General features: G+C 40.8%; 1 protein-coding gene across 2 annotated transcripts in view; it reads left to right on the top strand.

Moving 5' to 3' along the window:
- The first annotated feature begins 4,671 nt into the window (after nucleotides 1-4,671).
- MYRIP (myosin VIIA and Rab interacting protein) overlaps nucleotides 4,672-24,842 on the top strand; it is a 475,698-nt gene continuing 455,527 nt past the window's right edge. For both annotated transcript variants that reach the window (XM_058441971.1, XM_032161998.2), the window contains exon 1: nucleotides 4,672-5,106. The gene's annotated coding sequence lies outside the window, so the exon portion shown is untranslated. The remainder of the gene's footprint in view (nucleotides 5,107-24,842) is intronic.

The raw sequence follows: 24,842 nt of genomic DNA, 5'->3' as shown, positions 1-24,842 counted from the left end.
TAGCAAGTGCTAAGTCGAGATACATTTTTGGCTGATAAGGAAACAGTGAGTGAAAGTTTTATTTCACCACTTATACGCCAGAAATGTCACAAAATAGCATATAATCTTCATTTATAAACTCATTTTCCAGGTTGAAAATGATAGTTTTTAAATAAGTAACATATAATAAATCTCATGTACAAAATGATTACACATACATTGTATCAATAGCAATCTTACAAGGTGGTGGAGAGGATTACAACATATTTTATATGTGAAAAAATCTTGGATTCAGCCAAGTTAAGCAACTTGCCCAAGGTCATGCAGCCAGGAAGTGGTGAGTTCAGACTGGCACCTCAGTCTTGTGATTAATGCTCTTTTAATTCTACCCAGAATCCTCCTGAGACATGTCCTTTTCTTGCTAGTATAAACTCATCAATCTTCTGGCTAAGAAATGAACTGTCTGATTCGCATTTTAAAAGAAGACGTGGTATGGTTCCTTGTGCACACAAATGTCAAAGAGCTCTTATTGATAAAGGAGGAATCCATTAAAACTCTTACGGTGGTCAAGATCATTCAGAAAATGGAAAAACAAGCGCTGCCTATGAGTCATGAGGTGATGCTATGGTTGGATTCAACGACATTTTGCTGGATGACTGCTCAGGATGGGGGAATTGAGAACATGGTATTTTAGGTCATCTTGTGCCAGGCACACTGTTATCCAAAATCATCTTCAGATGCCAAACCTTTCACAGAGAACATTAAAAAGAAGTCGGTATTAGGGCTGGTGAAGGAGGAAAGGTGGGCCTGTTTCTAACCCAAAGGACTACCTACCAATAGGAAACCGGGGCTCGTTTTCATTCCTCTGTCTCTGGGCTTCCATCTGTACTTCCTGCCTTATTTGTGACCTTGCTCAAATCACTTAACTATTCTGTATTTATTTGTCTTTCTTTTAAAGTGTTTATAACTTAGGTAAGATGTTAGGACTTTGATTCTGAGAGTCTGTAAAGAAGTGGATTGACTAATTAAGTCAGCATTGCAAACATCTGCATAATTCCAAATAAACTTTGAACCCAGCACCCAATCATGTCGTGATGCAGCCCCTGTGGGGCCCATGTTGAAAGTACCCTTTGACATTCTACATTCAAACATTGATCCTGTTGGCCTGGCATCCAGCTGAAAAAGCTGAAATCTTCACTGGATCTGGACAGAAATGAATTCCAATGTTTACGTGTGGCTTACTATGTATCAGTCGGGAGGCACGTGTAGGAAAGTATGTGAGCTGTGGTAAACTTTTCAGCTGATTTACTCCAACCACTGTGTCCATCTTACTGTCTTTGCTACTCACAAACATAACACTCCAGTCTTTATACTTCTCAAGGGCTGGACTTGGTGATTGGAGCAAGACAAATAAGTTTTCCTGGGCAACTTAATGTGCACTGTGGAAGGGAAGACTTGCCTCATTCTTAAGTGCTGGCCACTGAGTAGAAGATAATTCTGGAGCTGTCAGATGCCACTACATTAAGTAAGTCAGCTAATAATAAAACCCAAGGGGGAAAGCAGAGAGGAGTAGTGGAGAAAGAGGGAAACAGAGAGCAAACAAACTAGAGAGGCTGAGACTATAGTTCTACTTCTACTGACATCACCTGAACCCCTGAATCCAAAAGTGCCTGACGTTAGACCTACATCTGGACTTTGCATTTAAGTGAGCCTATGTATTTCTTTTCATGTCTAAGCCTTTTAGGGTTGGGTTTCTGCCACTTGTAACTAAGAGTTCTTGAGACCTCTTAAATAAGTTATAATGAATCCTATTCAGTAGAATATCATATAGCTGGAAGAAAAGAAGGAGGGAAGGAGGGAGGAAGGGAGGAAGGGAGGAAGAAAGGAAGAAGAGAGGGAGGGAGGTGGAGGAGGGAGGGAGAGAGGGAAGGGAGGGAGGAAGGAAGAAGGGGAAACTCCTTATAATGATAGGGAATGATTACATGATACATTGTTTAGGGGAAAGGCCAATCGACTTGTTATTATAATTTGCACTTATTGATTGCAACAATTCAGAACAATGAACATCATTTAACATAAGTTTATTTTGTCTGTCCAGATGGATTATCAACTCCTGAACATTCTTATCCTATTTTTTCTCCTCTCCATAGCAATCAACAGGCTCACAGTACTGTTTTTTATTGGACACTGCTCCCTGAGGTGAAATCATGTTGAAAACCTAATTTCAAACAAATGTTTTTATGAAATGTTTCACTGGCAGGACTTGGTTTCACAATCAAGAATCTATTGGTCTGACAAAAATAAACCAAAAAATGGGCAAAGGATATGAACATAGAGTTTAAAAGGAAATACAAGTGTCTCATAAACATATGTAAAAATGTTCTACCTCACTTTTAATAAGATAATAGCAAGTCAAGCTACCGAGACCATTTTATATAATTGGCAAAGATCTGCAAGTTGGATAATGTACTGTGTGAAGGGATATGTCAGTGTATCAGAAAAGTATCAGTCAGGTACAACTAGAAAAACAGAAACCACTTGGAATATTTGAAATGGGGGGAAGTTAAAACATAGAGTTGGTTACACAGAGGATGTGAGAGGCTGAAAGACTCCCAGGAAACAGTGAGACCACTGGAGATTAGCAACAGTAGGACATCCTGTTACCTCCAGGCCAAAGGGACAAGAGGGGGAGGTGTTGCCAGAACCCAGGGAGCTGAGCCCATACTGAGGCTGTCCTACTGGACTTGGGACCACCCAGGAGGAGTAGCTGCTGCCCTAGACACCCTTCTGTTCCCACCACCCAAGCTGAAAGGGAAGAATGGGAAATACCCTGGCTTCTCCCTCTCTCCCTCCTATTCTCCCACTGCTGAGTCCCATCGGCCAGTTGATAGGGGAGTCTGGGAAATGAAGCCCCCCTCAAAGCAGAGTCGGAAAGACTAGGGATGGATATGAGAGCTAACAGGCTCAGAACCATCAGAGGGGTGGGTGTGTGAAATATGCGCTCACATACCTTGTGTGAGGTTATGAGTTTATATCTCTATGAAGGGCATTTGACATTATCCAAATTATAAATGCACATCACCTTTGACCCCATGATCCAGTTGTACAGATTTATTCTTCATATGTACCCCCACACATACACAGTTACATAAGAACAAAGTTATTCACTGCATAATTGTTATTAACAGTGATAGATTGGAGACCATTTAAATGCCCATAATTGGGGGCCCTTACATAAATTTTGGCATATCCTATTCAATGGAATATCATACAGCTGTAAAATAATAAGAAAAAGTTTTTGGTAATGATATGGAATGACTCCACGATAATATCTTGTTAAGGGAAAAGATCAAAATGTAAAACAATGTGCATAGTTTGTACAACAAAAATAAAAATAAGAGCATTAGACAAATATGTTTGTGTATATGTCAATTTCCTTGAGGAGGGTACACACTGGTTGCCCCCAGGAAGAGGAATTGAGAGACAAGGGTGCGAGGGAGTCTTGTTAACTGTGTTCCATTTGTAGTTTTAGAATTTTGTGCCACGTGAATGCTAATCAAGCACAGCTAAATAAAATTTAAATTTAATGTAAACAAAAGAGAAACAAAATAACTTCCACTTTACCAGTTTGTAGACATTAAAATCCCTTTAAGGGGGGGAATGGAATCTTTAAAGAAATTAACTCCTTTACCTTCCGAGTTCCTTTAAGGTTTTGTCTTGTTTTGTTTTGTTTTCTGCTGTGGACTGATCAGCAAACAAGCCATTTATTTCTACTGCGCAAATTTACACAGAGAGAACAGCCTCAACCCACCGGCTTGAGAGGATTTCCAGGGATTCAGAAACGCCAGTGTAACTCCATAAATGCTTTATTTTCATGGAGCGACTTCCACCCTGCAGCTGAAATTGACAATGTGTTTTCACAGCCGAGTTGTTGGGGCTGAGGCAGTCGGTCTCAGGAAGATTCCTGACTTAATAGATGCAAACGCGCAATGAAGTCTTGGCCTGGAGTGGAACCTTTCAACTCCGTCATTCTTCCAGGACCGGGAACTCCTGGCACAAGCCCAAAAGCGTTCCTCACTTGCAGCAGTCTTTGGGAGTCTTTCTGACAGCGCGGGCTCACTAACCCGGCGGTTCCGCAGCTGTGGGGGGTCTGGGAGACTTGGGCGCGCATTAGCCTGGACAGCTCCCTGATCGCTAACCCCTTTGATGTGTGTTGAATGAATGAGCGTCGTTAGTGTAATAAATTTATGGGAGAATTACAGCAATCCACATAGGGGTCACTACGGCGACTTTAATTACCCAGGGACTGTGAAGTGGGGAAGAGCTGTCTGTGGAGGAGCGCCACACCATGTCTTAGATTCAGGCAGGCCCCGGATTCTGGTGACCCATCACTCTACGGTCACTGAGGGTCCGGGCCCCTAGGACTCAGAGGCAGGGGACAGGAAAAGCCTGACTTAGAATTGGGGAAGGACCTGGAGTCGCACCTAGGGGCTCCGGAACCGCGGCCCCAATACTGCACTGCGCCGCAGGGAAGAGCCCCGGGAGGGGCGCGGGTCCCCGCCCCGGGCGCGCGCAGCCCTGCCCCGCCTCTTCCCGGTGCGCCCCGCCCCTCCTGGCGCGTGCCGCCCGCGCGCCCGAGGTGCTCTGGAGGAACCGGCCCGGCGGGCACCCCCTGCCCCGGCGCAGGCGCGATCGCGGGCTGCCCCTCCCCGCCGGGCGCCCTACACGCGCCCTCGCCCCGCCTCCGCACGCTCCCCCGCTCCGGGCGCCTCTGATTGGCTGTCGGCCGGGCCAGCAGGTGTCGGTGGTGGCTGCGGCCAGGCTGGCCCTGGCTGCCTGCGGCGCGGGCGCCTCCCTCGCAGCCGCTGCTGCCGACGCCGCCGCGCTCCCGCCTCCTGTCGGTTCTCCGGCTCCCGCTGCGGCTGCGGTTCTGGCAGCCGAGCCCCCGCGGTGCTGCAGCCCAGCTTTAGCGCGCAGACTGACCCGCGCCCCTTCCTCGCCGCCGGCAGCCTCTAATCCACGCGGCGCTTTGGGGCAGGTGCCCTGGGCGTACTGAGGCGCGGTGGCCTGAGCCCGGCCGCCATCGATGACCCCGGTCGCGGAGCTGCTTCAGGCTGGCCACCCCGTGTGAGTACCGTCCGCCTCCTTCTTCTCCCCTCTGGCAGCTTTGCGCCACTTTCCCCTCAACGTTGCCGCAACTTCGGGGGTGGGTGTGTGAAGGTGTGGAGGTGTCTCTCACGCTCCCCCGCACCCTGTGCGCGTCCGGAGCCAGGAACCCTAGGCGCGGCCAGTCAGCCTCTGCGGAGGGGCGAGGGGCGCGGGTACATGAACTTGCTCAGGGATCATCGCGGAGTCAGAATCGCCTCTTTCTCTCGCTGCTGGGGCGGGAGCTCGCCTCTGCGTTTCCCTCGCGTTTTCCGATTCCGGATGGCCACGTAGCGCTTGGGCTGCGGTTCACCGCGTACCTACTGTGCTGCGGGCGCACCGGCGGGACGCCTCAAACCATCTGGTAAGCGCCCCGCAAGCAGCCCAGCGCGGCGGACCTGACTCAAACTCTTAATTTCTGTAAAACGGGGCTAATTAGGGACTCTCTCAAGGTCACAGCTGGTGCTGAGTTAGAACACAGGTGGATTGCGTCTGGCCTTCGCCCGCGGGCTGCCTGGGGAGGGAGCGCTGTTGGCGGGGCTGTCACTTCAGCTTCATCCCGGGTTCATCCTCATACTCCCTTTCCGCCGCAGCCGCCAGACTTGAAGAGGTGGGGAGCCAATCCCAGGGGGCTGTACATAGATCTGGAGGTAACGGCGGAGGATCTTCCTGATGGACGCGTGGAGCGGAAAGATTCAGTGGTGGGAACCCCAAGACCTGCCGCTTTTTGGAGCACTTGCTCCCCTAATTGTTCCTTAATTTACTGACGTCTTGGCAGGGTAGGGGAATTTGTTCTTATATCCGTCCTGCTCCTCTTTTGTTTTTCCAAATAAGCACCTTCCCCAAGGATAAGTACGTATCCCAAAACTCTTAAATGCACACACCGGTTTGGGCCTAGGGACTTCCTAAGAGAAGCGAGTACGCTGTGGGCTTGGTTCGCTAACGTTGGCTCCTATCCGCTCCTAGAAAATGCCTTGAGTCTGGCTTCATTTCCATGCTCTCCATCTCCCCGACCATGATCTTGGTTTGTTGATTTTCTTGACACTTTCTCAGGGGAGGAAGACTGAGACTGGGGGCTGGCCAGTCTTGGGGTATGCAAATGATATCGGGTGTGATTCTTTTACTCCAGGTCCTTTGAAGTGGCTCCAGTGGGGTCGCCTGTGGTATTGTGGGCGCTTCTCAGAGCTCTGGGCTGGGGAGAGGGTCACCTAGCCTCTCTTGCCATTATCACCTTGTCCCTTCAACTCAGCCTCCCCCACCCCAACTCTGAAGCTCAGCCATGAGATCACTACTTAGTTTTGTGATGACTGACCAGCATCTTTGAACCTGAACTTTTTCATTTATAAAATGGAATAATCCCCGCCGCCTTTCAATCTTCCCAAGGAAGTTGGAGTTCAGAGGATATGATAAATGTGAAAATGCACTGGGGTTTTATTTAAAAGTCGAAGGAAGATGGTTCAAGGCATCTGGGGCTATGGGTGGAAATGGAGGTAATTCTAAAAAATTTACAGCAATATCTGGGACCCTATTTGCAGATTTCAAAGTCTTTTAAGAGAAATTTAGTTTGCCAAGACTTTGAAGATACTGCTTTCCATCTTTCTGCTCACGTTCCTTTGCCTGGCCATCGGCAGCTGCATCTCTCCTAATTACCCACCACTACCTCCATCTGCGAGCTGTCTCTGTGGGCCAGAAGCTGTGTCTGTGGGACTGTTTCTGGAGAGTGGGGGGAGGCTGTGTGTGTGTGTTGTCTCTGAGGAGTTAAAGTGTGTCTCTGTAGAGATGGTGTGTATCTCTTGGTGGCGCAGTGTTCTGTGTGGTCTGGGTTTCGTTTGTCTGTGTGTATGGTGGGAGAAGGGAGAGTTATCTGGCTGCAGAATTTGTTCACTTTTGAGAAAGTGAAGTGTTAGCCATACTCAGCTCAGTCATTTAAACTAGCAGTAGCATAGATTGTCCTGTCTCCTTCCTCCCTGCCCAGAGGGATTCCCGATGGCTGAAAAATATCCCGTAGAAAACAAGGCTTCCTCCTGATTTTGCCTTCGAATTATTATTGTGTATGCACAGACTCTTGTCGGAAAGCCAAGTTAAAGGGAGATGACTGATCAGACCTTGGTGAATTTAACAGTCTATTGAAGTATAATTCCAGAAAATAATGCAGTTCTGAAGGATACACTCAGTAGATTGTCACAACTGAGCACACCTGTGTAACCAGTGCCCTGACTAAGACCCAGAATATTTCCAATCTTCCCATTACCCCTACCTACAGGCACTATCCTCCAAGGGTAGCCATCATCCTGCTTAGTTTTATCAGGTTAGTTTTATTTTTATTAATATTATTTTATCATTTTAGTTCCCAAGCTAAAATGAGACTTCTTGATGATTTTCTACCTCCTTTTTAATAAATGCAAACCAAGAGTAGTTATGCTTAAGCCAGTAAAGAAAAATAGAAGGAATAATTTAGCCTTACAATCTGGGTGAAGAATGACTTGATTGTCTCACCACACCTTGATCATTAGTTATTTGGTGGTGTAACAAACCTGATCCCAGATGTAACAGTGCTGACATTGGTCAATGCTGGCTTGTTCCCACAAGAGCTTTTTCATAGGGTGAATTAAAGTAATGCAAACATGAAATTATGTGCTATTAAAATATGAATGAAGAAAAAATGAATACTCATTTGATATATAAAAATGAAATATTTTGAATTCCTCAAAGATAAAAATTTGACGGAGAATCAGAATTTGAAAGCTGACTGATTTATGAACTGTCGGTGTTGTTGCCACATGGTGGCGCCAGGTTGGCTTGAGAACTGAAATACCTACCATCTTTTCCCAAGCTCTCAGAAAGGAATCCCAGGAATAAAAATCCAACAACTCAGTATCTCCGAACATGATTTCCAACTACTATTTTCCATATCTAGCAAGTAGATCCCTTGTGTGGTCCCTACTACTAAATCCATGGGTAGAACTCTATCCCAGCTCTTTATGAAGATGGCCTGTGGGATGGGGGCAGGTGCTTGTTGGAGGGAGCTGGAGGTGAGACACTGTTGCCTTTCTCTCAGCAAGATGGAGTTAAGGTGGTGTGTCCTTGTGATTTTAAAGAGGGTTAACTGAGAAGCAAGCTTAGGTCGCCTCATCCTACCCCAGAATCTCTTCAGTGGTTTGAGGGAAGAAGTTCTCATTCCGAAGGCCGGTATCTCTTTTCACAGAGCCCTGTCCATGCTGAACCTGGAAGAATACATAGGCCTGGCTGTAGCGACGCTACCATTGCTGGAAGACATGTCCCAACATCGCACAGATAATGCCCAAGTTACCCGGGAGATGTGGGGATGTTGTATCCAGATATGGAGAAGTCTAAGTGGACCCAACTGGTGCCCTTCTCCCATCCATCACCTTTTGTTTTTATTGTCAGCACGACTGAGATGCTGTTTAGAAGATTGTATTCATTTGGTGGCTTCCATGCCCATAATCACCAAGAGTGTTGAGTGTTTGTCATGTGCTGGACACTATAATTATATTTATTTACTCTTCACAATAGGAGGATGGCTTTCCCATTTTATAGATAAAGGAACGGCTCCTTGAAAGTTACACACTCTAAGTTTACACACTATGCAAGCCAGAGTGAAGGTTAAGAGCCAAGTCCCTGAGACAACATCCCTAGCTGAGTTGTACTCTTCTGCAGTGGCCAGGAGGTGGAGGGAAGTCTTATATATAATTCTTTTGTCCTCCCTGGCACCTACTCTAGCACTTTACATGTAGCCATTTAAGTGTAAGTATAGAATTGCTGAAAATAGAAAATTCTGTCATAATCAAGAAGGACAGTGAAAGATAAGAACTTGGGGTCAAGTCCATTCAACCTGCAGTGTTGGGACTCAGTGTGCCTACTAGAGTGTGTAGTTTTATTATGTGTTTAAAACACCATGTTATGGACACCTGTCTTATCTATTTTTGTGATTTTTTTCACCTAACATTTTTTTACATGTGTTGATACATATATTGATCATTGTAAATCTAGTTGATTCATTTTGGCTTAGCATTCCTTTGATATGCCACAGTTTATATATTGATGGATAAAAGATGTTTCTACCTCTTGCTATTTTTAAATATATTGCAAGGAATATCCTTGACAAGATCTTGTAGAAATATACAAGAGTGTGTCTTGGGCATATATCCTCAGAAGGTGAATAACTGGGTAGTAGGATATGTAGGCTTAAATCAACATTCATCTGTTATTTTAGCTCTCCTAGGTTTGGCAGGTTGCCCTCCTACTGAATTGTGTTGGAGTTCCTTGTATTCCCATATCTTTGGCTGTGACTGGTATTAATCAGGTGTTTTGATTTTGGCTAATCTGAGAAGCATGGAATGTATTTTACTGCTCTTTTACTTTGCATTTCCCTTAGAGATTATCTTTTTAATATATAGTTTTAATATAGTTTTTCAATTTTCTTTTTTGTGTATTACCATTGGTTTTTTTACTGGCAAAATTTTGTTTTTCATAGTTGGGTCTTTGAACTCCTCTGAAATTTATATATCTGTGTTGTTGAGGCAGGGGTATAATTGTTTTCAATATTGAAAACCATTTACCACATTATCATTTAATGAATAGTTTACTATTTTCTCACTTATTTTGTTGCCATCTCTGACATATACTAATTTCTGTTATATCCTTGGATCTGTCTCTTGACTCTCTGTTCTACTCATCTTTTTGTGATTCCTGAGCTAATACCATTTCATTTAATTATTAAAGCTTTATAATAAATCTTCTCTTCTTACCCTTTTTCCTTAAAACCGTCTTGGCTATTCTTGATGCTTTAGGCTTCAACATGAATTTTAGGATCTATCCCTTCCTATGAAAATTCTTGTTATAATTTACATTGAATCTAAAGGTTAATTAGAGGAGACTTTTACCTTTTCACTATTAATATGTTCCTTTCATGGACATGGCCTATCTCTATACATTATTTTTTAGGTCATTCTACAAGGCTTTATAATATTCTTCATAAAGGTCTGAAACTTGTATTAGGCACCTTATAGGTTTTCATTGTCATTTTTCAGTTGAGGTACAAGTCACATACTATACAATTCACTCATTGAAAGTTTACAATTCAGTGTTTTTAGTAAATTTGCAGAGTATGCAGCCATTAACACAATCTAATTTTAGAATATTTTTGAACCCTGCAAAATAAACCCTGTACCCATTAGCAGTCATTTCTCAGTTCTCATCCCTCCACACACGCTGCCACACACCCAGCCCTAGGCAGCCTTACCAATCTACTAAGTCTATACTTTTGCCCATTCTGGATATTTCATATAAATGGAATCATACAATAATACAGTATGTGGCATTTTGTGTCTGGCTTCTTTCACTTAGTGTAATGTTTCCAAGGTTATCTATGTTGTTGAATGTATCATTGCTTCATTCCTTTTTATTGGTGTATTTCATCATATATGTGTGTGTATGTGTGTATATACATATATACACACATACATATCACATCTCAGTATCCCTTCATTAGTCCTTAAAAGTTTTATTGCTCTTGTGAATGGGATCATCTCTCCTCTAGCTACATTTTTAAAATTGGTTATTGCCAGTATATAGTAAGGGGGCTTTTTTTTTTGTATTCTAATTTTCTATTTGGCATCTTTGTTGGTTTGTAGATTCTCTGGATATTCTGTAGAAAGTCACAGGTACTACAAGTAATGGTGGTTTTGCTTCTTCTGTTTTAAAATTGTTTATATATTTTTTCCTTGGACTATTACACTGCCTAGGGCCTCTCGCATAATGTAGAGTAATAGTGGTGGTAGTGGGCCTCCCAGTCTGGTATGACTTTGATAATGCTTTTAAATATTCACCAAGAGTATGATGGTTACTTTAGGTTTGTGGTAGATGTGCTTTAACGTGTTAAGAAATTGTATACTTTTGGTATTCTAATAGTGTTTTTTTTTTTCAATTATGCTTATGTTAAATTTTTATCATATTCCTTTTTTATATTCTCTTCAACAAAGTTGAATTATTAGCTATAATATCAATTCATCTTGTTTTCCTTCCAAAGTTTGTATTATGAAAACGTTATATTTTCAAGTGTAAAATTATATTTTAATATTGAATTTGCCTTTTTGTTTGTTTGTTTTTTTGTTTTGTTTTGTGACAGAATCTTGCTCAGTCGTCCAGGCTGGAGTGCAGTGGTGCAATCTCGGCTCACTGCAAGCTCCACCTCCTGGGTTCACACCATTCTCCTGCCTCAGCCTCCCGAGTAGCTGGGACTATAGGTGCCGGCCACCATGCCCAGCTAATTTTTTTGTATTTTTAGTAGAGACGGGGTTTCAACATTTTAGCCAGGATGGTCTCCATCTCCTGACCTCATGATCCACCCACCTCGGCCTCCCAATAGTGCTGGGATTACAGGCGTGAGCCACCGCGCCCGGCCTGAATTTGCCTTTTCAAATCATACTGACACCCTATCCTGAGAGTAAAGTCCCCTTATAGGTATTTTTCTTTCTTCTCTTACTTGAGGATCAGTGTTTTGAAGAAAGATCAGACTGACTGAAGAGTTTACAAAGGCTAATAAATATGAAGCACTCTGAACAGTGCCTGGCACATAAGTTTTAGTTATTATCATAATTATACAATGTGGTTAGTAATAAATTATCAAAGAGCATTGATTTGGAGTCCTGAGGAGGAGGCTTCACTAGGGGGAGGCCGGCCCAAATGGAGTGGCTAATGGAGAATGTGGTATTTGACCTGGCAATTGAAATTAAATTAAACTAAATGTGTTAATATAAAACATAATAATTATAGAAATATAGACAAACAGAAAGAAGAAAGTAAAAATCACCTATATTCCCACCACTTAGTCGCTTTTGAAATTTTTATATCTATTTTTCCAGAGGTCATTTGATATTGTATACATAAATGCACACCTTATAAAATATTCATTTTCTGAATCTCACTAGTTATTAAGTCTTCATAATGATAACAGCCTTCACATCATCACATGAAAACATTCATTAATGAATTGTCCACTTATATGTAGGTCCCCATTCTGATGTCTTAAGATAGCACTAACGAGTGTCTGCCTACTAAGCATCATTTTCTTTATGGGCCAGTTGTTCCTCAGTTATATAGGATTTTATTGGACATGATAGTGCAAATTCATTGTAGAGTAGAATTGCAAATCTTGCAAAAGATGGAGAACTTCGTGAAATTGATGAAACTAGGTTGACAATCTGCAGAAAACACTTGCTGATTGTTCAACACATTGATTGCTGACAGCCTTAAACCTGGTAAGGATCGAAAAAGAGACAGTATCTGCATGCTCCAAAAGAGAATGAGTTGAATGACAAAATAGGGAGAGGTCCTTTTGATGCCCATCCTCAAATAATTTTGCTCAAAAGTGCTATTCTTTCTGAGCTTGTCAAAAATGTCAAATGCTCACTGAAGGATGTTTTGTGCTCTTAAGTTTGCTGGGAAATCTATGCCTCAAATATGAAAACATGATTTATTTTAAGGGAGCATTTTCCAGAAGAAATATGCTAGGAATACATGTAGTTTAAAATCTTCTCATGGGCACATTTAAAAAGTTTTTAAAAATAGTGGAACTAATTTTAATAATGTATTTAATTCAGTATATCAGATATACTTTTGTATATATTTCAAGATATAATCAATATGAAATCATCAATGGAATGCGTGACATTCTTTTTTCTATACTAAGTCTTTGGAATCTAGAATGTATTTTATACCCACAATACATTTCAACTGGACTAGTCACAGTTCAAGTGCTCAGTAGCCACACGTATTGGATAGTGTGGTTCTAAGAACTAGTGTAAAGTTGTATATCAAAATTTGCTAAAATGTTAAATAAAATGTATCTTCTTGTTTTTTTCCCTTAAAATGTAATACTAATAAAAACTTTTTATTTCCCATTATTTACTGTGATATTTTAAGTGGATTCATTTTAACTGACTTTTCCCTGGTAACAAGTATCCTTGAATATTATGGACCATATGAATATTATTTTTTAAAAATAAAGTGATACTTTAAAAAACTTAACATGTCAGCAACTTTAATGCCAGTATTTATTCTTCTGTCATTATTTTCATCCTTCAAATAATCTGTTTAATCTATGTACCATAATTTGTTCAATGAAACCATTCTTTTAACACATTAGGCAGTTTAGACTTTTATTAACTTCAACTTTGTAGACATTATTTTCTTGAGATGAAGTACTTTGTCAGAGTTAACTTTAAGCTTTTGATATATGTTTTCAAATAACCCTCCAGAAAAGTTTATAAATTTATCTTGCTATTAGTAGTATATGAGTATGCCAAATTCCCATGCCTTGCCATTGATAAGTATGATTATTCAGTAACAGTTCTAGTTTCTTGGGCAAAAAGAAGAACCCCAGAAGCTTGCTTTTTATTTCACCTTTCTCTACTGGTGAGGCAGAATGTATCTGCATATTTATTGGCTCTTCATGGCCAGCTTCACTATAGAGTTATCCATGGAGGTTGTTTTTTATTTCCTGTGCATTCTGTAACTTGCATTTATTACTTGGTGTTTTTGAAAGAATAGTTAAGTTGTTTTACCCAGATCATGTTCATATTTTAAACTACTAAATACCTTTCCATCATGTGAAATAACATGTTTTATTAATATGTTTTTCTATGATAGACTTTTGATTGTTTCTTTAATTTTTGGGGGGTATTACATAGATGCATTCAGTAAACATCCTTGAAATTTATTTATGCACATGTACAAGAAACTCTTGAAGATATATGCCTAGAAGTGAAATTGCAGGGTCTTATTTTATGTAAACTTTGAATTCGACCATTTGATGCCAAATTACTCCCCCAAGTGACAATACTAATTTAAATTTCTATAGCAATGTAGATGGATAGTATCTGTCACATTAAGGAGATAATACTACAGAAGGAAGAACAAAGATGTTAAAGGAGAAAATATATAGGTATATATTTTTGTGTACATATAAGTACCCTAAAGGTCAATTAGAAAGCTCAGAAGTTTTTGACCTTTTCATTTTGAATATTGCATCATATAAATGATTGTACATAAATATATCATAAACCTTATATAAATATTTACCGGCCGGGCGCGGTGGCTCATGCCTGTAATCCCAGCACTTTGGGAGGCAAAGGCAGGTGGATCACCTGAGGTCAGGAGTTCGAGTCCAGCCTGACCAACATGGTGAAACCTCGTTTCTACTAAATACAAAAAATTAGTTGAGTGTGGTGGTGCACGCCTGTAATCCCAGCTACTTAGGAGTCTGAGGCAGGAGAATTGCTTGAACCCAGGAAGCGGAGGTTGCAGTGAGCCGAGATTGAGCCATTGCACTCCAGCCTGGGCAACAAGAGCAAAACTCCATCTCAAAAAAAAAAAAAAAAATTACCTAGCTGGGGAAAACTGGTAAGAGTTTAAATGGTCAGCTATTTAGTAGTGCCTTTAATGAGGACAGACTACAAGAGGAAGTAAACACCTATTGGGGAGAACCAGGAAAGCACCTCTGTCCAGCTCTGCCCGTCTCACCCATCCTAGGGTGTAGATTCTACCATTGGACAGTTATTCCTTTTTGTCTTCTCTTCTGTTAAAATTTAGAAGACTTTTGTTGGGATAACTCCAAAGCAACACTGTGATATTAACACCCTAATGTGAATGAATATATGTGATCAATTGCTAGTGACAGGCAGACCAGAACAGTGTGACACTACCAGAGGGTTAGTGAGGAAATGGCTGAGAGGTGGACTTGGGTGGGGGATGGGCTGGATGATTTACTAAAAGAAACCTCACCCACTTCCAACTTACCCTGAGGATGAATTCTTCATTTCCGCAGGGAAAGTAAAAAGAACTTTATGAAACTGTGTGCCTAAAAGCTTTCAGAAAATTGTTTTTGGTTTTTTATTCAATCATTATCTTCCCTAGATAATTATGAGTTAAGTTTTATGTGTATATTTATATATCATCATCTGGGGCAAGAAAAAACACTATACGGAATTCCATTTTGTGGCTATGATTTACAGTGTGATACCACTGATGAGACAGATGTGTGATCTTCAGCTGGGATACACAAATCCATGCTGTGGGCTGATAGTTTAATCTTACTGAGCTGACACTGGGGAAGAGAATGCAAAACGTGTGTGCCCCAGGAAGGGTGAGTGCCTGGAAAACAGGTGCCCATGACCTCAGGATCTAATGTGGCTATTTGCCAAAAGCCTCAATCTTCTGACACTGAATCCTGGTGGCTCAGATAACAGTGTCCTGCAATATGGTTCCCTCTTTTTGGTGTGAAATGTAACTATCTCAAAGTGTGTTGGGTCATTTTCTAGTCTGGCAAGCCCAGATGGCAGGATTCTGGTGAAATTTTTGCAGAAAAGAAAAATACCCAAGCCTCTTTACATGATGGTTTTGTTTGTTTGTTTGTTTGTTTCCTGAAGAGATCCCAGTATGTGTAAGTGAGAGGTGACATCGTGCTGGCAGTCCTCACAGCCCTCGCTCGCTCTGGGCACCTCCTCTGCCTGGGCTCCCACTTTGGTGGCACTTGAGGAGCCCTTCAGCCCACCACTGCACTGTGGGAGCCCCTTTCTGCGCTGGCCAAGGCCGGAGCCGGCTCCCTCAGCTTGCAGGGAGGTGTGGAGGGAGAAGCGTGAGTGGGAACCGGGCCAGCGGGCAGCGCTTGCGGGCCAGGTGGAGTTCCGGGTGGGCGTGGGCTTGGCGGGCCCCGCACTCGGAGCAGCTGGCCTGCCCTGCCGGCCCCGGGCAATGAGGGGCTTAGCACCCAGGCCAGCGGCTGCGGAGGGTGTACTGGGTCCCCCAGCAGTGCCAGCCTACCGGCGCTGCAGTCGATTTCTCGCCGGGCCTTAGCTGCCTTCCCGCGGGGCAGGGCTCGGGACCTGCAGCCCGCCATGCCTGAGACTCCCACCCCCTCCGTGGGCTCCTGTGCCGCCCAAGCCTCCCCGATGAGCGCCACCCCCTGCTCCACGGTGCCCAGTCCCTTTGACCACCCAAGGGCTGAGGAGTGTGGCTGAAGGGCGCAGGACTGGCAGGCAGCTCCACCTGCAGCCCTGGTGCGGGATCCACTGGGTGAAGCCGGCTGGGCTCCTGAGTCTGGCGGGGACGTGGAGAACCTTTATGTCTAGCTCAGGGATTGTAAATACACCAATTGGCACTCTGTATCTAGCTCAAGGTTTGTAAACACACCAATCAGCACCCTGTGTCTAGCTCAGGGTTTGTGAATGCACCAATCGACACTCTGTATCTAGCTACTCTGGTGGGGCCTTGGAGAACCTTTGTGTCACACTCTGTATCTAGCTAATCTGGTGGGGACGTGGAGAACCTTTGTGTCTAGCTCAGGGATTGTAAACGCACCAATCAGTGCCCTGTCAAAACAGACCACTCGGCTCTACCAATCAGCAGGATGTTGGTGGGGCCAGATAAGACAATAAAAGCAGGCTGCCCGAGCCAGCAGTGGCAACCTGTTTGGGTCTCTTTCCACACTGTGGAAGTTTTGTTCTTTCGCTGTTTGCAATAAATCTTGCTATTGCTCACTCTTTGGGTCCACACTGCTTTTATAAGCTGTAACACTCACCGCGAAGGTCTGCAGCTTCACTCCTGAAGCCAGCGAGCCCACAGCCCATCGGGAGGAAGGAACAACTCCAGACGTGCTGCCTTAAGAGCTGTAACACTCAGGTGATCTGCCCACTTTGGCCTCCCAAAGTGCTGGGATTACAGGTGTGAGCCCAGCCTTTTTTCTTTCATTTTTTTTTAAAGTGCATCATTTTATTTATATAACTTCTTGAAATTATAGCAGTCTGCAACATAAACGGTACAACAAAGAATACCAAACTATATTTTTATGTACATTTAAATTTGTAGAATAATGTACCATTTTTAAGTATCTGCACTAAAACCAGGGTATTTCCAACATATAGCTTATATTTTTATATGTTTTTTTATATATGCTTTTATTTTTCCGTGATTACAAACACAACTGAATATCAAATGCACAAAGTAAGAATTATACGGGGAAAAAAAATCAGATACGTTCATATATATATCACCTTTTCAAGGCTACTTCCATCCAGAATAACCTTGGTTTGCCAGGGCCAATACAAAGAAGTCACAAAATCGCCTTTAGTCAAATTTAAGTGGGCAGATCACCTGAGGTGAGGAGTTCAAGACCAGCCAAATCAACATGGTGAAACCCTGTTTCTACTAAAAATGCAGGAATTAGCTGGGCGTGGTGGCGGGTGTCTGTGGTCCCAGCTACTGGGGAGGCTGAGGCAGGAGAATGGCGTGAACCCGGGAGGCGGAGGTTGCAGTGAGCCGAGATCGTGCCACTGCACTGCACTCCAGCCTGGGCGACAGCAAAACTCTGTCTCAAAAAAAAAAAAAAAAAAAGAAAAGAAAAGAAATTAACCTCTTGGTTGACCAAAGATGAGTCATAGTGTATTTCAGTGTTTAAATTTTACACAATTTTATGTTTTAGTCTTACAGTCTTGTTTTTGAAGCTGCAATATTTTAAGTTACTAAATAAATTGCCTCAGTTTCTAAAAAATAAAAATAAATAAAAAAATTGTTTTGACCGGGGGAAAAAAAAAAAAAAAGAAAGAGCTGTAACACTCACTGCGAAGGTCTTCAGCTTCACTCCTGAGCCAGCGAGACCATGAACCCACCGGAAGGAAGAAGCTCCGAACACATCCGAACATCAGAAGAAACAAACTCCAGACGCGCCACCTTAAGAGCTGTAACACTCACGGCGAGGGTCCGCGGCTTCATTCTTGAAGTCAGTGAGACCAAGAACCCACCGATTCCGGACACATAAGCAGTGCTTCCTGTTCCTGAAACCTCTTTCTGACTTCCTCTTGAAAACCTCTGTCTCCAGCATCATTTCATTTTACCTATGTAGCCCCAGCCTCAGAAAATATGGCAGGTGCTACTTTTGTGTTTGTGTTTCATGAATATGGTTTTGTTGTTTTGCTTCTTCTGAAAAACAATTTATTAATCATTAGAGATTTTGATTTACTAGAATGATATGTAAATAGTATTGTTCGAGATGCGTATCTTTCATTTACAGCTAATTACAAGAAAAATCAGAAATGCTGTTTTAATTGTTTTAATCCTTATTCAAAGTCTTTTAGAAACCCACCAGTCAATTTTTCAGCTCTGTGGTCCAGCGGATGTCAGGTGCCTCTCCTAGAACTGCAGATTTTGCAGTCTGGCTCTGGAATGTTGCTGAGATCACCTAAAGGCTCCTTCATGCTCCCAGGTCTCAATCCTTCCTTTTGCAGGTTCCAGGTACCTGATGAATATTCTTCCCACTGCCCCTGCCACCAACCACTTTCTGCTTGGGTTGCTTTTCCCTCAGGCTGCTCTGCTGCTGATGGTGGATGGGGATGCAATGCTGACATTTTCCCCTTCTCTTTTATAAATGATCCGAGAGCAACAAAGAGAATGAAAAACAAAAGACCAAACATTTTTTACAAATCTGAAAGATAGTTAAAATTGCTTCCCCAAAAGGTGGAAATATTGCTAGAAAAAGTGGGATCAGGGGATGCATGGGAGGTACGTGGAAGGAGGCAGAGGGATGTGCTTTGCATGTTCAGTCAAGAGCACCTGAAGGTGAGATTTCCTATTGGAGTGCAACACCCAAGTCCCTTGTAGGTAGTGGGATAAGGAAGCCTGCAGAGGCAGCGAACACTTCCTGCTGTCCACCACTGCCCACCCCCGACTCCTGCACCACCCTGTCCCGACTTAGTGCCTTCTTTGCCTCTTGGCCAATCTCACCAGAGTTTTTACTGGTTCTTTTCAGACTTTCCAAAGAACCAACTTTTGGCTTTGTCTTCTCTATCCTATCATTGTTTCTATTTATTAATCTCTGTTCTCATCTTTATTGTTTCTTCCCTATTTCTTTTTTTCTCTAATCTCTTACATTTACATGATTAATTTATTAACTTACAGCTTAGCTTCTTTCCTATATATGCATTTAGGACTATAAATTTTTCTCTAAGTATTGCTTCAGCAATGTTTTTATTTCACAAGTTTTGTTATATAATGTTTTTGTTATTGTTCACATGTAAGTTTTTCACATTTTCATTATAATTTCTTCTTTGACTTATGACTTATTTATGTTTTTTCCTAGAACTTTTTAATATTTTTTTCTATTTTAATTCATGGTGACCAAAGAATATGGTCTACATGATTCCAGTTATTTGAAATTTGTTGATGCTTGTTTTGGGGCCTGGTACATAGTTATTGTTCACAAATGTTCCATAACTTCTTGAAAGTTATTGGTTGCAGAGATTCCTATCTGTTTATTAGCTGAAGTTAGTTAATTATGTTATCCAAATATTCCATTATTTTACTGATTTTTTGCAGTTTGGTTAATCAGTTATTGAAGGAGAAGTATATGAAGGCCAATTTATTAATTTCATCTTGTGCTATCGTTTTGTATATTTTGAAGGTGCATTTTAGTCTAAGTGTATACCATTATGAGAAACCCTCTTAGTCTCTAGTAATACCTCTTGTTTTTAAATCTGTGTTTAAGAGAGCTATACTATATTTTTAAGTTGACATATAATAATTATACATATTTATGGTATGTAGTGATGTTTCAATATATACGGTGTACCGTGATCAGATCAGGGTAATTTGCATGTCCATCATTTCAAACATTTACCATTTCTTTGTGTTAGATACACTCAGTGTCATACTTCTAGCTATTTGGAACTCTATAACAAGCTTGTCTGTGCCCCCACGGGCTGCATGTGGCCCAGAATGGCTTTGAATGTGGCCCAACACAAATTCGTCAAATTCGTAAACTTTCTTAAAACATTATGAGATTTTTTTTTTGCGATTTTTTTTTTTTTCTCATCAGCTCTCATTAGTGTTAGTGTATTTTATGTGTGGCCCAAGATAATTCTTCTTCCAATATGGTCCAAGGAAGCCAAAAGATTGGATACCTCTGCTCTACAGCATATTATTGTTAACTATAGTCATCCTGTAATGCTGTAGAACACTAGAATTTGTTACTCTCATCTAGCTGTAATTTTGTATCCTTTAGCAATTCTCTCCCTTTCTCTACCCTTCCCAGCCTCTATTATCCTCTGTTCTACTTTGATTTGTATGAGGTCATCTTGTTTTAGCTTCCACAAAGGAGTGAGAACATGCAGTGTTTAACTTTCTGTTCCTGGCTTATTTCACCTAATGTAATGTCCTCCAGTTCCATTCATGTTTCCACAAATGACAGGATTTGATTCTTTTTTTTTTTTATGGCTGAATAGTATTTCATGGTGTATATATACACCTCATTTTCTTTACCCATTAACCTGATGTTGGACACTTGGCTGTTGTGAATAGTGCTGCAATAAACATGGGAGTGCAGATGGCTTTGCGTTTCTCTCTCTCTCTTTTTTTTTTTTGAGACAGAGTCTGACTCTATCAGCCAGGCTGGAGTGCAGTGGCGCGATCCTAGCTCACTGCACCCTCTGCCTCCTAGGTTCAAGTGATTCTCCTGCCTCAGCCTCCCCAGTAGCTGGGATTACAGGTGCCTGCCACCACGCCCGGCAAATTTTTGTATTTTTAGTAGAGATGGGGTTTTGTCATGTTGTCCAGGCTGGTCTTCTGACTTCAAGTGATCTGCCCGCCTCAGCCTCCCAAAGTGCTGGGATTACAGGCGTGAGCCACCGTGCCTGGTCAGATGTCTTTTCAATACACTGATTTCTTTTCCTTTGAACAAATGCCCAGTAGCCCAGTAGTGGGATTGCTGGATGATATGGTAGTTCTACTTGTAGCTTTTTGAGGAACCTCCATACTGTTCTCCATAGTGGCTGTCCTATTTTACACTCCCACCGACAGTGTGTAAGTGTTTTCTTTCCTCCACATCCTTGCCAGCATTTGTTATTTTTTGTCTTTTTGATAATAGCCATCCTAACTGGGGTGAGATGAAGACTCACTGTGGTTTTGATTTGCATTTTCCTGATGATTAGTGATGTTGAGCATTATAAATATATTTGCAGAACATTTACTTATCTTCTTTTGAGAAATGTCTACTTAGAGCATTTGCTTTCTTTTTAATGGGATTTTTTTTCTGTTGAGATGTTTGGCTTCATTTTATATTCTGGATATTAATTTCCTGTAAGATGACTAGTTTGCAAATATTTTTTTGCCATTCTGTAGGTTGTCTTATCACTCTATTATTTATTGTTTCCTTTGCTTTGGAGAAGCTTTGTAGTTTGATATAATCCCTTTGCTTATTTTTGCTTTTGTTTCCTATGCTTTTGAAGTCTTATCCATAAAATCTTTTTCAAGATCAATGTCCTAAAGTATTTCCCCCATGTTTTTCTCTAGTAGATTTTTAGTTTTGTGTCTTACATTTAGATCTTTAATCAACTTTGAATTGATTTTTGTTTAAGGCGAGAAGTGGAGGTATAGTTTCATTCCTCTGCATATGAATATCGTTTTCTCAGCACCATAATTTAAGAGATTATCCTTTTCTCGGTGAATGCTCTTGGTGCCTTTGTCAAAAATCAGTTGGTTGTACATATGTGGATTAATTTCTGGGTTCCTTATTCTATTCCACTTGTCTATGTGTTCGTTTTTATGGCAGTATTATGCTGTTTTGGTTATTACAGCTTTGCAGTATATTTTTAAGTCTGGTAGTGTGATGTCTCCAGCTTTGTTCTCTTTGCTCCGGATTGCTTTGGCTGTTTGGAGTCTTCTGTGGTTCCATACATAGTTTTGGATTTTGTTTTCTATTTTTGTGAAGAATGTCATTACTACTTTGATAGAGATTATTTCATTGAATCTGTAGGTTGCTTTGGGTAGTATGGCCATTTTAATTATATTCATTATTTTGAACCTTGAACATGACATATTTTTCCATTTGTATTCTCTTCAATTTCTTTTTATCAGTGTTTTATAGTTGACTTTGTAGAGGTTTTTCACCTCCTTGGCTACATTTATTTCTAGGAACTAGGTATTTTGTTTTATTTTTTGTAGCCATTGTAAATGGGATTGCCTTCTGGATTTCTTTTTCAGATAGTTGATTGTTTGTGCATAGTAATCCTACTAATCCTACTGATCGTTTTTTTTTTCTTTCTTTCTTTTTAACAGTTTCTCACTCTGTTTCCCAGGATAGAGTGCAGTGGCATGATCATACCTCACTGCAGCCTCAAACTCCTGGGCTTAAGTGGTCTTCTTGCCTCAGCCTCCCAAATAATTGTGACTATAGTCATATGCCACCACATCTGGCTAATTTTTTAAAATTTTATATAGAGACAAGGTCCAACTATGTGGCCCAGGCTAGTCTCAAACTCCTGGTCTCAAGTGATCCTTCCACCTTGTACTTCCAAAGTGCTGGGATCATAGGCATTGAGCCACTGTGCCCAGCCAGTGCTATTGATTCTTGCTTGTCGATTTTGTATACTGCAACTTTATTGAATTTGTTTATCAGTTCTAAGAGCTTTTTGGTAGAGTATTTTGATTTTTTGCTGTATAAGATTATGTCATCTGCAGAGACAACTTGACTTTTTCTTTTCTATTTGGATGCCCTTTCTTTCTTTCTCTTGCCTAATTGCTCTTACTAGTACTTCCAGTACTATGTTGAATAAAAGTGGTGATAGTGGACACCCTCGTCTTGCACTAGTTCTTGGAGAAAAAGCTTTTGGCTTTTTCCCATTCAGTATGATGTTAGCTGTGCGCTGGTCATATATGGCTTTATTTTGTTGATGCACTTTCCTTCTATACCTAATTTATTGAGAGTTTTTATCATGAAGGGATGTTGGGTTTCATTAAATTTTTTCTTTGCATCTATTCAGATAATCATATATTATAGTTTTTGCCCTTCATTCTGTTGATGTGTTGCATTTATTGATTTGCATGTGTTGAACCATCGCTGTATCCTTGAGATAAATCCCACTTGATCATGGTGTATTATCTTTTTGACATGTTGTGGGTTTTTTTGTTTGTTAAGGATTTTTTCATCTATATTTATCAGGGATATTGGCCTGTATTTTTCATTGTTATTTTTCTGTTCTGGTTTTGCTATCAGGGCTATTGCTGGCTTGGCAAAATGAGTTAGAAAGAATTCCTTGTGCTTCAATTCCTTTGAATAGTTTGAGAATAGTTGGTGTTAACTATTCTTTAACAGTTTGGTAGAATTTAGTGGTGAAATCATCTGATCCTGAGATTTTCTTTTTTGGGAGGCTTTTTACAACTGATTCAATCTTGTTACTTTTTAATTGATCTGTTCAGGTTGTCTATTTCTTCTTGATGCAATCTTGGTAGGTTATATGTGTCTAGGAATTTGTCCATCTCTTCTAAGGTTTTAAATTTATTGGTATATAGTTGTTTATAATAGTCTCTGATGAGCCTTTGCATTTGGTGATATCCATTGTGACATCTTTTTTGTTTCTGATTTTATTTATTTAGGCCTTCTCTCTTTTTTTCTTAGTCTAGCTAATGGTTTGTCAATTTTGTTTACATTCTTTTAAAAAACAATTTTTTTGTTGATCGATTGTATTTTTTAGTCTCAATTTTGCTTACTTCTACTCTTTGTTATTTTTTTCTTTCTACTAATTTTGAATTTGGTATGTTCTTGCTCTTCTATTTTCTTGAGATACATCATTAGGTTATTTATTTGAAATCTTTCTACTTTTTTGATGTGGGCATTTATTGCTATAAACTTGAGTCTTTATACTGCATTTGCTGTGTCACATAGGTTTTGATATGTTGTGTTTCTGTTTTCATTTGTTTCAAATAATTTTTAAATTTCCTGCTTAATTTATTCCTTTACCCATTGATCAGGAACATGTTGTTTAATTTCTGTATATTTGTATAGTTTTGAATATTCTTATTATTTCCAGTTTTATTCCATTGTGGTCAGATAATATATTTAATATGATTTTGGTTTTTTAAAATTTTTTGAGACTTGTTTTGTGTACTAACATATGGTCAGCCCTTGAGAATGTTATATGCACTGATGAAAAGAACATGTATTCTGCAGCTGTTGGGTGAATAAATATTTATTAGACCCATTTGGTCTGGGGTGCAGTTTAAATCCAACGTTTCTTTGTTGATATTCTGTCTAATGTCAGCTCCCACTGACATCCTCAATGATTATTGTATTGAGGTTTATTTCTCCCTTTTGATCTAATAATATTTTCTTTATATATTTAGATGCTCCAGTATTGGTTGCATATATATTTACAATTATATTATCTTGGTGAATTGATTGGTCTCTTTATTATTATACAACGTTCTTTGTCTCTTTCTATTGTTTTTGGTTAAAGTCTGTTTTATTGATATTATATCAGGCAATATATGGAAGTATAGCTACTCCTGCTCACTTTTGGTTTCCATTCCCAAAAGGGAATATCTTTTTTCACCCCTTTACTTTCAGTCTGTGGGTGTCTTTACAGGTAAGGTGAGTTTCTTGTATACAGCATAGAGTAGGGTTTTGCATTTTAATTTTTAATTTTTTGTGTATGTTTTTAGAGACAAGGTCTTGCTTTGCTGCCCAGGCTGGAGTGCAGTGGCATGACCATAGCTCACTCCAGCCTCAAACTCCTGAACTCAAATGATCCTCCCACCTCAACCTCCTCACTAGCTAAGAGTGTTGGCATGTGTCACCATGCCCAGCTTTTTAAAAATTTCTTTGTAGAGATGGAGCCTTACTGTGTTTACTAGGCGGGTCTCAAATTCTTAGG

Source organism: Hylobates moloch, unplaced genomic scaffold (genome assembly GCF_009828535.3).
Source record: "Hylobates moloch isolate HMO894 unplaced genomic scaffold, HMol_V3 SCAFFOLD_8, whole genome shotgun sequence".
NCBI lineage: Eukaryota > Metazoa > Chordata > Mammalia > Primates > Hylobatidae > Hylobates > Hylobates moloch.
Note: the sequence above shows the minus strand (reverse complement) of the source record. Positions and strands in the feature narration are given on the sequence as shown.